The sequence below is a fragment of the Panicum virgatum genome, chromosome 6K (genome assembly GCF_016808335.1).
Source record: "Panicum virgatum strain AP13 chromosome 6K, P.virgatum_v5, whole genome shotgun sequence".
NCBI lineage: Eukaryota > Viridiplantae > Streptophyta > Magnoliopsida > Poales > Poaceae > Panicum > Panicum virgatum.
The window spans coordinates 30,017,482-30,030,991 of NC_053141.1; the positions used below are offsets into that span (position 1 = coordinate 30,017,482).

The 13,510-nt window shown below is 42.5% G+C and overlaps 1 long non-coding RNA gene across 1 annotated transcript; it reads right to left on the reverse strand.

The window, feature by feature from the left end:
- Positions 1-874: 874 nt before the first annotated feature.
- LOC120712182 lies at positions 875-7,681 on the reverse strand. Its single transcript, XR_005690744.1, has 2 exons — positions 7,376-7,681; positions 875-1,831 (listed from the first exon to the last, which is right to left on the reverse strand). It is a non-coding gene; the product is annotated as an uncharacterized LOC120712182 (long non-coding RNA).
- Positions 7,682-13,510: the final 5,829 nt, after the last annotated feature.

Genomic DNA, 13,510 nt, shown 5'->3' on the forward strand with positions numbered 1-13,510 from the left:
AGGGACTTTGCTTGAAATCGAAGGGAAATGTAAGGACAGTGAGAATACCCGCCTTGACATGGAACACCTTGGGATCAGGCAAGATCAGCATCCTATGATTGATGATGACACGTACACCTTGCCAGCAGCGTTGTACTCTCTAGACAAGGATGACAAGAGGATTTTATGCCAATTTCTTCAAGGAGTGAAGATGCCTGATGGGTTCTGCTCCAATTTAAAGAGATGTGTTGACGATAAAACATGTAAGGTGTCTGGACTCAAAACTCATGACTACTATATTATTCTACAAAAACTATTGCCCTTAGTCATTCGAAGGATTTTGCCAGAAGATGTTGCCAGGCCATTGATTGAGCTCAGTAGGTTCTTCAGTGCACTTTGTTCAAATGAGTTGGTGCCAGCAGATCTTGACAAACTAGACAGTTCAATTAAAGAGACTCTTTGTCAGCTTGAGATGGTTTTCCCGCCTGCATTTTTTGACATAATGATTCATTTGCCGGTCCATCTAGCTGAAGAGGCTAAACTAGGAGGGCCCGTGTGTTACAGATGGATGTATCCAGTAGAGAGGTATCTACGTACTGTTAAAGGATATGTCAGGAACAAGGCACAACCAGAAGGATCAATAGCCGAGGCATACATAGCTGAGGAGTGTCTTACAATTTGCTCTCGATTCTTCAACATCGACACCAAGCTGAGTCGAGCTGATCGTCATGAAAATACAGTTGTGAATGAGCCTCCAAGTGATCTAAGCATATTTAGTGAAATTGATTACAAGAGGAGAGGAAATAACGTTAAGAATTTGGAGAAAGTTGAACTTCAAAAGATGAGGCACTACATAATTACTAATTGTGATGAAGCCAGGAAATGGGTAGAGTAAGTCGCAATTTTTACCACTAAATTTATCTTTTATCTGCTTGTTTGTGGCATCAACTAATAATTTGGTGAACTCTGATGTAGGGAGCATAAGACACAACTAACAAGGGATAGTTCAATCAACATTAAAAAACGACACAAGGAGCATTTTGTAAGATGGTTTGAAATCGAGGTATGTAGTATTATTTTATATTTTTAAATTCCACTTTATGGTCAGACCGACGTAGTAATTAACCGGTAGATGTCTAACTTGATTTTTAAATTGCAGATAGCAAAACTATACGAGAAAGGGGAAGCAAGTAAACTGATGCATGCCCTTTCTCAAGGACCTGACCCTCGAGCTCGTGTGTTGAATAGTGCACATGAATAATTGGCTATTTCGGACAGTTGCCACAGAGAAAAGCCTCATGACACAAAATTCTGGTGTCCTTGTGAAGGGTGACGATAGTACAGGCAACATGACCTGGTATGGAGTCATTAGAAATATAATCTCACTGGAATTCCCACAAGCAAAAGAAGTTATATTGTTTCAGTGTGATTGGTATGATGTGCCAGCTACCAGTACCAGCAGAAGCAGAGGGTACACTAGGGATAAATATGGTATTATCGACATTGCTACTTCCATGTTGAGATATTCAGATGAACCTTACATTCTTGCTTCAAACGCTGAACCAGTGTTTTATGTCCCTATCGTGTACAAGCCGGGATGGTCTACTGTTGTTTTGGTGAGACCAAGAAATTTGTTTTCCATGCTAGACACAGGAAATGACGCCGATGCACTTGATGTGGGAATCCAAGAAATGAATGAATCAGGCCAAGGTCAGGAATTCTTAAGCTGGTCAAGACAAGATAGGGCAGGCACAACTGGTTCTGCCGCCATTATTAATCAAGTGCGTAGCGAAGCAATTCCCGAACCTGTTGATGACTATATTGGTGATGATGATTCTGACGACGATGACACCTACATTGATGATGGGGTTATTGCACCAGTCATGGAATAAAATATAGAAGATGATTTCTTTGTTTGAAGACAATATTCCTTTTTCTTAATTTGCTATTAAACTTTGTGCCAATATGAAATAAATTAAAACATATAATATAATGCAATTGATTTGTAATGCTCAGAACAGGCACGAAATTGTATACGGATATATAACAGAATTAAAATATTTTGGAACAATAAAGAGGTAAGTGGAAAGTTTTGAAATAAAAATCACGATTGCCCAAGAGTAATCACCGGTCGGCAAATGTTTGGACAAGGAAAGGTTCATTGGCGTGGTCACCATGTGACCGATGGTGCACGGTCAGGCATAATTACTATCGCTAACAAAGTGGCCAACCACCCCGGTACAACATCAAGTACTAATTAACATCCACGCGTACTTAACATCAAGTACTTAACAGCAACTACTACTTAACAGAAAGTTTTGGACACCAGGCATAAGGACGGAGATGCTGAGATGGGGCCAGCATATTGCAACCAAAAATAAGCGTTGCACTTGAATTCGTTGCAATTATCAAAGTATATTGCAACCACAAATAAGCGTTGCACTTGAACACAATTTTCGCTTCGACCCCAGAGATCTCGTTGCAATAAAATTTAGCACTTGCAACAATATCAAAGTATATTACAACTGCCAAAAAAGGTTGCAATTGACCCCAACTTTTGCTTCGCCTCCAAGAGTTCTCGTTGCATTAAGCATCTAGCATTTGCAACGCTTGTCAAATTTTATGCAACATAAAAAAACCGTAGCAATAGTCAGACCAAATGCAACAGACGTAAATGTAGTTGTAGTACTACCACACAATTGCAACCAAAATCAAGTCTACTGCAACCATTTTTCACCATTGCAATATCGTCCACCAAATGCAACAGAGCTTTGCAACATCTTGAAAACCGTTGTATTAAAGGCATGTATCGCTACCATTTTTTAGAATGGTTGTAATACAACGATCTCTAGCAACCAAATTTTCGGCGTTGCAATTCAGAGGCGTTGCATTTGTCCAAAAACCTTGTAGTGTTAAGCAACCTAGTTGTAAACATGGTGTTTAGAACTTGGTGCAAACATTGTCATTGTTTATATATCTTCCTTTCATCTGCATTTACACTTGCACACACGCACACTCATCAGATTTCGCTAAGTTAGCTATCCCACAAGTTGTAACCTAGTTTTGTTTTTGTTTTCAATAAGTGTAGGATCACCATAATTTGTGCTCACCACATTGATAGATTTTGGCAATGCCTTTTGCTTATGGAAAAATGATGAAAGTTGATGCTTTGTTTTACCTACACTATGTTGTATATGACTTGACCATTTGCTCTCAATTAAATGGAATTAAAATGATTAAATACCGGCTCTTTTATTTGTGGAGGTTAAATGACTAAATTCTAGACCCACATATTCTATGTTGCTCTTTGATTTAAGTCTACCGATGAACTTACACTTTGTGTTGTTTAATTTGAAAACTTAATTCCTATGCTATCTACATTTGTGAATCTCTTGCAAAGTTCTACCTACCAAAGCCTATACATACATATTCTTTCATGATGAAACCTTTAGATTGCAAACTTATATTTTGATGAGTTGGATTAAGATTGATTTCTTTGGTATGAGACTAAGAAGCTGGTCATTCCGTTTTTTTTGTGTAACCTTCTTTTTGCTAGCCTATTTATCCATGCATTGTGAGTTTCGACTTCGGGAATTTTGCAAACCTCGCTGGATATCCACCCTAAACCAAAAATATCTTTTTGTGATTACCTCCTTGACCACAACCCAATTTGAGTATGGATTATCATTTCGACGGAATCAAAAGAATCAAGGGCACCATATAAAGAAAAGTTTTGGGAGACAATGCTCCCCGGAGATTCAAGCGGTTCTACGAAGAAGAAGGTGAATTTGAGATACTTACCTTAGCTAGTTGGTTCTCCCACTATTCATACACGAGGACGAGCATTCGTTCAAGCATGGGGGGATGGCTGGGTAAGTATTCTATGTTATCAAAAGTTCTAAGGAGCAAAAAGAAAGAAAAAAAAGAAAGAAAGAGAAAAATAGAAAAATGAAAAAAAGGGAGAAAAGAAAAGAAAAATGAAAGAAAAAAGAGAAGAATAAAATGCTCCTTAGCTCTTTTTGGCTTCATTAATTTTCCAAGTTACTTTGAAAAACTATTCCATACTCAAATCTTCCAACCATGTGCAATCCGATAACGAGAACTTCATTTGTATCTTGGGATCATCCATTTGCCACTTGCACATATCCACCTATCTAAATGTGTGTGTTTCATCTTTCTCCCTCTCCAACATTATTTTCCAATGGCCTTTTTGACTAGTCTCGGTAATTCCATTAGATCTCTCTCTTAGTTTGATAATATTTCAAGTATAATGTTTTGCTAGGATTGTTTTTACCTACCAAGCTCCACATAAGCCTTCCATTTTTATATAAGAGTAGAATAGGTTGAAGACAATCTAATGTAGGCTTGAGCGACTTGATGAGATGAGTGTTTCCATGATCTTTTGCAAGAGAACCTCACTTATGTTTGATATGCATTCTTTTGAAAACTCTTCACGATGAAACAAGGTAAATGTTTGAAGTTTGCTTAAGTTTGAGAGCATTGCATTTATTTATTATTGTGGCTTCTTTTTTAATTGCTAGTCTATCTTCCAGAATGAAAAAGTAGCCGGTCACAACATGAACTTAAATGCTAAATACATGAGGCAGCAATATGTCTTGTTATGTATGACTAAGTGCAGAGAGGACATTGAGGGGCAACGCTGATTTCTTTATAAGCAAAGCTCCTGGACTTACTCAAGAACGAGCAAGGTTTAAGAATGGGGGGAATGTTGGCGCTCCTTAAGTACCCATTTTATCCCTTGTTTATCCTTGATAATGGCATGAATTTAATATCAAAATCACTAACGGTCCTAACCCCGGCCTAATTATTGGTCATTTTCACATTTGCACATATATTTTGGAGGAACTTTGTTTTTTACTGGTTTTTGGCCTATTTTGGAGCATGAAATGACGAGGCCCGTGATCGAGTGCTAACACGGAGAAAGACGAAGGCCAAAGCCCAAAGGAAGGACCAAAGCCCATGTTGATTCGAAGCCCATTCATGCACATCCATCCTCCAAGAGAGCCCAAAGGACCAAGCCCATGAAGATGAGATCAAGATACTTCGGAATTAAGCAAAGCAAATGAAGATTTAAGGAAGGATTCCCTATCCTATCCTTTCTTCGAAGATATTTCCAAGATAATGACCTCCAAAGGGGTACAATCGTGAAGGACATAAACTCTAGAAGATGCGAGGAGTCTACACGCGAAAGATGAGACCGAGGCGGGCCTGAAAGAGGGTAGGCCGGCCGGCCTAGGCCCATGAGCCGGCCGGCCTAGCCTGTTTCCGAGGCAGTTCGGCTTCCTCGGCTCATGAGACCGGTGGCTTCCTAGGCTCATAAATAGCTCGCACCTTATTCAACTCGCGGCATCCATCCACCCAGAACTCGACAAAAACCTAGGGCCAAGACCGGAGGGAGACGACGGCCGCCGCAAGTCTTCGAAGTTGTCTAGGAGATGGCTTAGGCCGCTCCTAGCCGCCATGGCCTCCCTGCGTGGTTGTGCCATGGCGGAGTTCATGAGCTAGTTGGATTCATCGATGGTGTGCACACGGTGGTGATGATCCAAACACATCTATTATGTGAGTAATGATAATCATGTCTTCCGAATCTATTAGCGATCATGTCTCTCCTTTTTTATTTCGTTCTTGCCTTGGGCGTGCTTATTCCTAAATCTATTCTCGAGATAGATTGCATGGGGTGTTCTTGTAGCTATGGTGGCTAGGAGTTCATACCGGATCTACCCAAGGGGGTTCGACACGTCTAGCGTGCTTCGGGGTGCTTTTGTCCAAAGGGAGCGTCGTGACAGGGCGTGGCCTGAGTAGAAGGGTTCCCGAGGGGTTGGATTGGAGGTTTTGATTTAAGGATGCTATTGATTGAGATGCATGATTTATTTGCTTGTTAGCTTGAACTACAACTAGATGACGATAGGCCTAGTCATGTCTTTGGTTTTGCTATGGTTACGCCTATGTTCATGGATGAGATCAACCTTTACACAACACTCATATCTATCAAAGGTTTACTCTATATGTGCAATTCATGCTTCATGTTAGGATAGATCCGTTAGATTAGATGGAAAACCTTAGGTAGTTCTTTGTCGATCCACGGATTGATAAACCTTGGGGGAGTACTCTAAGGGAAAAGCTACCACGATCCGTGCGCTTGCGGTATACAAATTGGGGCGCTAAGGAGCGTCAACAATACCCATCGCTAACCGTGAGCACATCCATTTCAACGTTGCCCCAGTCCTTAGGGATGGTACTTTCATTTTCAAATAGTCAACCATCTCGACTTCCAACAAAGGTTCTGTACTCCTATCTCGACCTCCAACAAAGGTTCTATACTCCTCATCATCCAGCTCCATTTGATCAACAATCGCTTCATCCAATTACCCCTGATCAGCATTCATGTCACTACCAAATTCTTCGTTAGCACCTTCAACTTCATGCTCAACTTGTTCGTGGACCATAGGTTGTGCCTCCTCAATAGCATTTTCATGGGGCCAATTGGTCTCAAAAACTACCTCTATTGCAGGGCTCATGCTACTCTCCCCTTGAGTTTCCATAGCTAGTTCTTGCTGAACAAGCACAACAAGAGGGAATTTAAATTTGTTCATAGCCATATCCACGAATGCACACCATCATTTTATGTTCTTCATCTCGTATAGTTCCCACCGTCAACCATGCTCACACTGTCTTGGAACTACACCACTAACTTTGATCCTCCAGTGGCATGGGTCAACTTGCAGAAAATCATGCATCGAACCTAAGAGATCCGCATGTCGCATGTGTAACAGATTGCTCATAGTTGTATCTACGAAACTGACTTAAATCTGCTTAGAGTCACAATAATTGATTAATTCATTGTCATCATGAACTCTGATATTTACCAGTTTCAAATTCATTCCTGCTAATACATGACACATCCAAATATTTTTTTAGGGTTTTTTGTCTTTGGCACACTCTAAAAATGGGGCTTTGTGCGCTGCACACTCCACTCCCTGATTTAGTCTATAACACATCCTCAGTGTTTGATTTTGTCTGTGGCACATTTTCCTCATTAAACAACTCTTTTGCAATATGGGAGGTGAGAGAACGTCGGGTAAAAAGACCAAAATGACCCTAGCTATTACAGAGCCTTCCAAAGCCATTGGCCAGCCTTGCAGCCACAACATTTGAGACAATATATGTAGGATAATTAACTAGCATGTCACCATTGTTAACATGTCACAAATTACATCAATTTGGCTGCCGCACAACACGCCGTGGAATTGGGGATCGATTCCACGACATCAAGTTAGCATGTGGTCAGCCAAGTGTGATAAGGTGGCGCAGCAACAAAAAGATCCAGTGATTAACAGAATCAAAGGAGAAGCCAGGACTGAGCAGCGATTTTTACCTAGAAGAGCCCGATCAGGGCGGCAGCAACTAGCGTTGCACGGTCATCGAGGACAGGCGCACGTGCGCGGGGAGCGCCGCCATCCCGGACGCACATGAGGCAGACACACGCGGGGGGCGCCGCCATCCCAGAACGCGCATGTGGGGGCTGGGGTGGACGCGCGGCCGCCAGAGCGCCGCCGTCGCGCACAGAGGGTGGTGCATATGCGCGGGCGGCGGGGCTGGGGCGGATGCGCGGCCAGCGGAGCGCTGCCGTCACGCGCAGTGGGTGTGGTGGAGGTTCTAGCGGCGGGGAGCCAGCTTCGCACGTAGGGGTGGCCGCCGCATCGCGTGTGCGGTTGTGCAGTTCAAGCACCTCCACCCCATGAATGGATAGGGCTACGGTAAGGTGATAAGGTTCTGCAGGCATTTTGGTCTTTCTCTTTGACATTCTCTCACCTCCTAATTTGTAAAAGGTTGTTTAATGGCGGCAATGTGCCACAACACAACATCAAGCATTCACGATGTGCTACAAAATAATTTAGAGAGTGTAGTGTGCAGCGCACAAAACTACATTTTTGGAGTGTGCCACAGACAAAAAAAAACCCTATTTTTTATTGGTTTAACTAATAACAATGCTGCTAAAATCCTGATCTAAAATTCAAATCCCTACACTACTATGTAGATTTAATTGGAACCGATATTAAACAATCAAATCCTTCTGCCTGCTCACAATTTACCGATTTAGAACACAGTCAAAACTAACTTGGCATTATAATATTCAAATACCAAACTACTCACCTAATCTGACTAATCATACATCATTCCAAAATTTTGTAACAATAAGTTGCTACAATACACTAACTACCGCACAAACATATAATACTCTAATCTAACTGCAATTAAAAAAGATTAAATTAAAAAAAATCTCACCAGTGACCGATCAAGGCAACCGCGTCTATGCGCTGTTGGGATTGGGATAGCAGAAGATTAAGGCGCCACACGCCCCATGCGCTACCGACGGGCGGCCGCTTGGTGCCACAGCCACCCTCAAATCGCCCAGCAGAGGGGCGGCGGCGAGCTGCGGGACCAGCAAATGGCTAGCGCCCAACGGATGGGGTGCAGACGGCCAGCGGCATGTTGCCACGTGATCTAGGCCAACACATGAACGCACTAAGTCGCGTAGTGCAAGAAGGGGCTCGATGCAGCGCCTCCTGTGTAGAGTTGTCAGACTGGTCAGAGGGACCGGTCGGACCGGTAGCCGAGGTGAAGCGGCGAAGTCCGACGAATACTCACCCAGGAGGGACCCCGTCAGGGCAGGCGTACGTAGGGTTGTTCTAGGTTCGGCAGGCCATCTAGAACGCCTTCAGACGTCGTGGACATGAAGGAAGAATAGCAGATAATGGAGTTGGAAGAGCTAGGGTTGAGAGATAAAAGTAAAGGCAATGAAATAGTAGATTTGTTTTGTATTTTGATCGATTGGATGCCTCAATCGGTCGTGGCCCTTTATATTTATAGGGTGAGTGGACTTGCCCCGAAAGAAATCCTATTACAAGATCTAAATGTATGAAAAACTCTAATTGTACTCGAACTCTGCTTGGACCGGTCAGACCCACCAGTCAGACCGGTTGGTGGTACCAGACCTGCTACATACGTGTCGACCGGTCAGACCGTCTGAACATAATGGTCAGACCAGTCCCTGCCAATTTTGGTTTTCAACATATGCCCCCTGTTCTTTCGAGGACACTCTTATGGACCAAAATTGTCTAAGGGCGATGATCAATAATACATCGGACATTTTTTGTGCTAAGGGCCATAAAAATTATCGGCCATGTCTTACTTTTCTTCAAGTTGATGATGAAACAATTTGCTTTGGCCTCCAAGCCTTCTTCATGGCTACCGGCTTTGAAGGCTCGACCTCCACTTGTTGCTCCATCTTTTCTTGATTGCGCAAACATTGCTCCATCTTTTGAGTGTGAGATAAGCCTGAGGGACACCACCTCGGCTGTAAGAACTTTGAATCTTTCTTCATTTTCTTCTCACCCTCCTTGCTGCAATTAAGATCTTTTTCAACCAGATTATTGCTAATCGGTCTTTGTGGAATACAATTTGGATACATAGAAGGATATTGAATATAATATGGTTGCATATACATCCTACTATAATCCGAAGGTGTATAATAACAAGGATATGACCAAAACCATGGAGCAATCAGCCCAGAATCTGGCATAACAACATAATTACCTTGATGTAGGTGAGGATCCGATTGCTCACTAGATGTTAACTTTGACTTGGTATCTTTGGCTTTATCTAGTCGTTCCTTCAGCCTCTGGACAGCTTCCTCTTTCTCGTACTTGGCCAAGAGTTCTTTAAAGCTCGACCTTGTTCTAAATTCAGCTGTAGAGGAACTTCCAGAATTACTGGATGCACCGGTCAGACCAGTTGGAGCACCTGTCAGACCGCCCTGGAGACTAGTCAGACCGCTCGACGAACCGATCTGACCGGTCAGATTGCTGCCGGTCTTTTTTTCTTTGCGTTGCCCCTCGAGTGTTGCAATCTTTGCTGCAGCTCGAGAAGTTTTGTTCTGTAGCATCTTCCTCTCAAGTCTTTCTTCTCCAATGATCACATTTTTCCCTTTAGTTGATTCGGCTTGACTTGGCCGAATTAAAACCTTGGGATTCTTCAATTCAAGCACATGCGCATGGATTGGAAAAGGATTCTAGTCAACTTGCATTGCAGATATAACTAATCGTCCTTTATTTATGGCCGATTATATTTGTCTACGAAGAACATTGCAATCATTGGTAGCATGAGAAAAAGTATTGTGTAATTTACAATAAGCACGCCATTTCAACTCATCTGCCGACGGAATTGTGTGAGAGAACTTAATTTTTCCAAGCCTTGCTAACTCATCAAAAATTCTATCACACTTTGACACATCAAAATTATATTTAACTTCATCATGCCGATTTTTAGGAATCGGCTTTAAAGAGGCACAAGTGCTTAGCATGTCATTTGGTGACCACACAAACTTAGCAGCATAAACCTCTTTAGACTCATCGTCCGAAGAATCTGAATGATACTCAAGAGCATGAGTATTGGGACGATGATGTCTATGACTTTCTTGCAACTCTTTACTTCGCTTTCTGCAGCCAAAACTCTTTGATGCACTTGATTAACAGCAAAAAAGTCATGATCCTCTAATTTTTCTTTAATGTGAGATCTCAAGCCATTAAAAGTAAATCCACTAGATCTTTTTCAGCAAGATTCACAATAAAATATCAGTATTTTGTAATCATTAACAAATTCATCGAGCATTTGCTTAACCGATGTCAAATGGGACAATTTAAGCTCATGACTTTCGGAAAAGAAGTGATCGTGAAACTTTTGCTCTAATTGTTCCCATGAAGTAATGGAGTTAGGAGCCAAAGAACTAAACCAAGAGAAAGCAGTTCCGATTAAAGATAAAGAAAACAAATGAACTTTCAATTCGTTTATAGAACTAGCTTCTCCTAATTGTGCAAGATATTGGCTAACATGCTCAAAAGTGCTTTTACTATCATCTCCACTAAACTTCACAAATTCAGGCAACCTAAAACCAGTAGGATAAGTAACCGTATAAAAAGACATAGGGTACGGCTTTTGGTAGGATTAAGTTTTTCCTCTAACATCTACTCCAAGATTTTCTTTGATCATCTTAACCAAATCATTCTTAAATTCAGCAAGATATTTTGCAATATCAACTGATGAATTTGGCTGTGTGGAAGTAGACACGATTTGCTGGTTTGATGTTGCATGATCGGGGAACCGGTCGATACGACTGGTCTGACTGGTTGAGGTGAACCGGTCTAACCGGTTGATGGGGTCGGTCTGACCGGTTGCTGCCTATGTTGCCATCGCTGTACGTATCAGTCGAACATCTCGTCTGTGATAGGACCGATATACGGCATGTTACCTACGGAATGTTACCTCTAGGGGGTACTGTTGGCATATTATAAGCATGAGTGGAATATGGTAGCATAGAATTTTCCAACTCATTCATTCGGCAAAAGTTAGCCGAATTGGTGATGCTTGTAAGCGGATATGAATATATTTGCTGAGCAGCCAATGCATTTGTTAGCGTTACCGTTTGACCACTGAAATAATGCATCGGCATTCCATATGGCGGTTGACTCGCTGGTAAAGTTACCGATGGTTGAGGGACAGGAATTTCAGTAGATGCAATGGTAGAATTAGGCAATATTTCCTCAATTACTGGTTATTTACCGGCTAATTTCAACATCTTTTCAGTAATTAAATCAACTAATTGCACATCTCGCTCAACGAACAAATTTTCAACTTGCTCCATGGTAACATTAGAAGATGTTGCACTTACAGGGGCTGTTACCTTAGGAGATGCATCCGTAGTAGGAGCAGAAGACGAGAGAGTCGGCAAGACGAATTTTTCCTTCTGTATGACACCTTGCCGAGTCTTCCCATAGCATGTGATCAGCATCTTCTTGGCTTCAGCTTCTATTTCCTTGAGCTTGATCTCCAAAGCTTGGAATTGATCTTCTGGAATCTCATCGTACTTAGGATCAATAGTGTTCCTAGGATCGATCTTAGATTGATCCTCGGCCATACTTGCCGATGATGACTTCTTCTTTCCCAGCGGAGTCGCCAAAATATGTTGGCGCGCGATCCGGGCCAACACACGAACGCGCTAGGTCGCGCAGCGCGAGGAGGGGCTCGATGCAGTGCCTCCTGCATAGAGTGGTCAGACCGATCAGAGGAACCGGTCAGACCGGTCGCCGGGGTGAAGCGACGAATTCCGACGAATGCTCGCCCGGGAGGTACCCCGTCAGGGGAGGCGCACGTAGGGTTGTTCTAGGATCGGCATGCCATCTAAAATGCCTTCAGACATCGTGAAGACGAAGGAAGAACAGTAGATAATGAGGTTGGAAGAGCTACGATTGAGAGATTAAAGTAAAGGCAATGAAATAGTAGATTTGTTTTGTATTTTGATCGATTGGATGCCTCAATCGGCCGTGGCCCTTTATATTTATAGGGTGGGTGGACTTGTGTGGCAGAACCACCAGAATTATCCCGGCTCAAGTGCGCAGGGCATCGCCATAAAGGCAACACTAGTTCAAACGCACTTCAAACGGAACAATTCTTGGTCTGTCGGGTAACGTCCCGATACAACCACCGGTTCTCGGATCGAACAAGCATACCCCGCACGAAGGCGAGTCCAGAGATATTACAACCACAAGTTTACAACATAGGCAAGTAGTGATTACAACATGTTTCAAAGTACTTATTACAAAACCAAACTTAGTAAGCAGTTATACAAGCCAAAAGTGTAAAACTTCAGAGTTTTAACAGCGGGAGAGACAACGACGGCTACAACACGTCGCAAAGGTATACCAAGCTAGCCCAAGCAAGGTATCACTCGTCATGGTCATTGCCGGCCGAAGACGTATCCCACTCTACGGACTAGTCAGCAGGCAAAGAGAAGGGCCAAGGCAAACTAGCGACCTGATCCTCAAAACTCAAACCTGAAAAAGATTTCCAACAGCAAAGCTGAGTATTCTAATACTCAGCAAGAGAATACTCAGCAAGACTTAACCGTCAACGGGTATAATTAACCCACTTTAGCTAGACTATGCAGGGTTTGTGAGGTTCTGGTTTTCCTTTTTGCTGAAAAGCAATAAAGAGTATGTCCTTACTTTCAAGTTTTAGCTTTCAAGATTCTAGTTGATTAACCATTCTATGTAAGCAACTATTATCCAATCATGGTAGAAAACTAAGCAAACATCAAGATTGATAAATAATATTGTTGCTCTTATTACTCTGTGTGGCAAAGAGATCAAGCAGTCTCATTTCATCGTGAGAGGCGGACGATTCTGAATCGAAATTCAACCTGGCCAGACAAACCTAACACACACGTTTGGAACACCGTCGTGTCGTTTCCAAACAACCGTTTGCCTTTCTTTCCGGCTTGTGGATAGTGCCACTCTCCCCGACTACAGGGCTCCAAGGTCCACCCTTCTACGAGGTCCACCCTTGTCCCTTGAAGTCGCAGTGTTGATCAACAATAACATTTAAAAACCTATCTCTAAAGAGAGAGTGGGAGGTATATCCACTCCCCGGTCAAATCGGTTACTAGGCTTACCGC